Source organism: Mesocricetus auratus, unplaced genomic scaffold, assembly GCF_017639785.1.
Source record: "Mesocricetus auratus isolate SY011 unplaced genomic scaffold, BCM_Maur_2.0 Super-Scaffold_100049, whole genome shotgun sequence".
NCBI classification, from domain to species: Eukaryota; Metazoa; Chordata; class Mammalia; order Rodentia; family Cricetidae; genus Mesocricetus; species Mesocricetus auratus.
The window spans coordinates 325,212-329,230 of NW_024429226.1; positions in this window are offsets into that span (position 1 = coordinate 325,212).

Consider the following 4,019-nt stretch of genomic DNA (forward strand, 5'->3'; position numbering starts at 1 on the left):
CTAAAATCCATATATGAGTGAGAACATACCATGTTTGTCTTTTGGTGACAGGATTACCTCACGCAGGATGGTTTCTTCTAGTGCCATCCATTTGCCTCCAAGTTTCAAGATTCTGTTGTGTATTTCCACTGTGTAGTACCCATTGTGTAAATGTACCACCTTTTGTCTATCCACTCTTCAGTTGTGGGGCATCTACGTTGTTTCTGGGGTCTAGATATTACAAATAATTCTGCCATGATCATAGTGGAACAGACATCCTTGTTTTATGAATGTGCACTTTTGGGTATATGCCTAAGAGTGGAATTGCTGGGTCATGTGGTAGACTGACTCATATTTTCCTGAGGAATCTCCATACTGATTTCCAAAGTGGCTGTACAATTTGCACTTCCATCAACAACGGACAGGTGTTCCCCTTTCTCCACATCCTCTCCAGCATAAGCTGTCATTGGTGATTTTTATTTAAGACATTCTGACAGGAGTAAGATACTATCACAGGGTTGTTTTGATCTGCATTTCCCGAATGGCCAAGGATGTTGAACACTTTCTCAAGTGTCTCTCAGCCATTTTATTCGCCTCTATAGAGGAATCTCTGTTTAGTTCAGTCCCCCACATTTTCATTCGTTCCTTTGGTGTTTTGGAGAATAGCTTCTTGAGTTCTTGGTAAATTTTGGAGATCATCCCTCTGTCAGATGTGGGGTTAGTGAATATATTTTCCCGATCTGTTCATTGCCTTTTTGTATTTCTGACTGTGTCTGTTGCCTTATAGAAGCTACTCAGTTTCAGAAGTTCCCATTTATTAATTGTCAATCACAGTGTTTGTGCTACTGGTGCTATGTTCAGGAATATATCTCCTGTACCAATTCGTTCAAGGGTACCTCCCACTTTATCTTCTAACAGGTTCAGTGTGGCTGGATTTATGTTGAGTTCTTTGATCCATTTGCATTTAAGTTTTGTGCATGGCGATAGTCATGAATCTATCTGCAGTCTTCTACATGCCAAAATCCAGTTATCCCAGCACCATTTGTTGAAGATGCTATCTTTTTTACATCGTATTATTCTAGCTTCTTTGTTGAAAATCAGCTGTTCATAGGTTTGTTGATTAATCTCAGAGTGCTCAATTTGATTCCTTTGGTCTACCTGTCTATTTTTGTGCCAATACCAAGCTGTATTCAGGACTATAGCTCTATAATAGAGCTTGATGTCACGAATGGTGATGCCTCTAGATGTCACTTTGTTGAGAAGTGGTGTCTTGACTATCCTCTGTCTTTTCTTTTGACATATAAAGTTGAGACTTGTTCTTTCAAGGTCTTTGAAGAATTGTGCTGGGATTTTGATGGGGATTGCATTGATTCTGTATATTGCTTTTGGCAGGATTATCACTTTTACTACATTGATCCCACCTATCCTAGAATGTGTGAGATGTTTTAATTTTCTGTTGTCTTCTTTAATTTCTTTCTTTGAAGATTCAAATTTCTTGCAATACAGGTCTTTCACTTGTTTGGTTAGTATTACCCTAAGGTATTTTATTTTGTGTGTGGCTATTGTAAAATGTGATGTTTCTCTGATTTATTTCTCAGCCCTCTTATCTTCTGTATATATTAGGGGCACTGATTTTATTGAGTTGATAATGTATCCTGCCACTTACTGAAGGTGTTAATCTGCTGTAAGAGTTCCCTGGTAGAGTTCTTTGTGTCTCTTATATAAATGACCATGTCATCTCAAATAGTGAAAATTTGACCTCTTCCTTTCCAATTTGCATCCCCTTGATCTCCTTTTGTTGTCATATTGCTCTAGCTAGAACATCGAGTACAATATTGAAGAGGTATGGGGAGAGGGGACAGCCATGTCTTGTAGAATCTCCTTGAGTTTCTGTCCATTTAGTTTGATGATGGCTGTTGGTTTCCTGTATATAGCTTTTATTATGATTGGGTATGTTCCTGTTATCCCTGATCTCTCCAAGACGTTTATTTCAAAGGGGTATTATATTTTGTCAATGGCTGTTTCAGCATCTATTGAGATGATCATGTGATTTTTATTTTCCTCAGCATGATTATATGGTGGATTACATTGATAGATTTTCATATGTTGAACCATCCCTGCATCTCGGTAATCAAGTCTACTGGGTCATGGTTGACGAGATTTCTGATGTGTTCTTGGATCCAATTTGCCAGTATTTTGTTGAGTATTTTTGCATCAATGCTCATGAGGGAAATTGGTTTGAAGTGCTCTTTCTTACTTGTATTTTTTCGTGGCTTGGTTATCAATGTTATTGAAGCCTCGTAAAAACAGTTTGGCAAAGACCCTTCTGCTTCTATTGCATGTAATAATTTGAGTGGAATAGGTATAAGCTGTTCTTTGAATTTCTGGTAAAATTCTGCACTGAAGCCATCTGGCCCTGGGCTTTTTTGTTTTGGGAGAATTTTGATGACTGCTTCTATTTCCTTAGGTGTGATAGTTCTATTTACATTGCTTATCTCTTCTTGATTTAGTTTTGGCAGATGATATCTATCCAGGAAGTCATCAATTTCCTTTATATTTTCGAATTTTGTGGAATACGGTTTTTCTATTTTTTAAAACTATTTTATTACTTTAATTTTAAATAGTTTTCTTCACATTTCGATCCTTGTTCCTTCTCTCTCTCCCCTCGTCCTTCACCTCTTTGTGTTATGGACACACGAAGTCGATTTGTATACCAGGTATAAACACTAATCTACTGCCCAGGGCTCCATAGGTTGCCCAGGCCTCTTCACTGACTCTCATACTCAGGGGGTCTGGGTCCTTCCCATGCTGGCTTCCCACCTCTCAGTCTGGGGTCCAAGAGCTCCCCCTTGTTCAGATCAGCTGTCTCATCTGGTTTCGCCAGCCCATTCTTTGCTGATACGCTCATCGCTCCTCTCTGTGTCATTGGCTTCCATGGGTTCAGTCCAGTGTTTAACTGTGGGTGTTTGCCTCTGCTTCCATCAGTAACTGGATGAAGGTTTATGATGGCATATAGGTTAGATGTCAAGTTCATTATCAGGAATGGGCACTTAAGGTGGTCTTTCCACTATTGCTTTGTTTTCCAGTTGGTGTTATCCCTTTAGATCACTAGAGGTCTCACTGGTGCCAGATCTCTCTTCTAACTTATGACTCCCTCTATTATGGTGTTTCTCATCCTGTTCCCCAACTATCCTACCCACCACTCAACCGTCCTGTTCTCCCATCACCTACTCTCTCTTCCTCTTCTCCTCCTCTCTTCTTCCCAGCTCCCACTCCCCCACACCTCTTACCGAGTTCCCAAACATTTCAGGAGATTCCGCCTCATTCCTCTTCTCTGGGGTACCATGCATATCTCTCTTAGGTTCTCTCCTGATTCCCAGTCTCTCTGTCAGTGGAAATTCAGACTGTCCCTATGCTGATCATTGTATAAAATCCATAGATGAGTGAGAACATACCATGTTTTTCTTTTTGTGTCTAGTAACCTCACTCAGGATGGTTTCTTCTACTGCCATCCACTTATCTAATAATTTCAAGATTTCATTGTTTTTTTGATGAATAGTACTCCATTGTATAAATGTATCACATTTTCTCTATCCACTCTTCAGTAGAGGGGCATCTAGGTTTTTTCCATGATCTGACTATTACAAATAATGATTCTATGAATATAGGGTGTCAGATGTCCTTGTTGTATGAATTTGCATCTTTTGGTTATTTGCCTAAGAGTGGAATTTCTGGGTATGGGAGTTTGATTCCCATTTTCCATATGTATCATCATACTGATTTCAAAATCTATGAGTTGGCACTCCCACACGCAATGGAGCAATGTTCCCCTTTCTCCACATCCTCCCCACCATAAATTGTTTTCATTTTTTTAGCTATTCTGATGGGAGTAAGATGATATCTATAATATCTCAGAATTGTTTTGATTTGCATTTCCCTGATGGCTAAGGATTTTGAACACTTTCTCAAGTGTCTCTCAGTAATTTTATATTCCCCTATTGAGAATTCTGTATTTATTTAGTTTTGGAGATTTGTTTCTT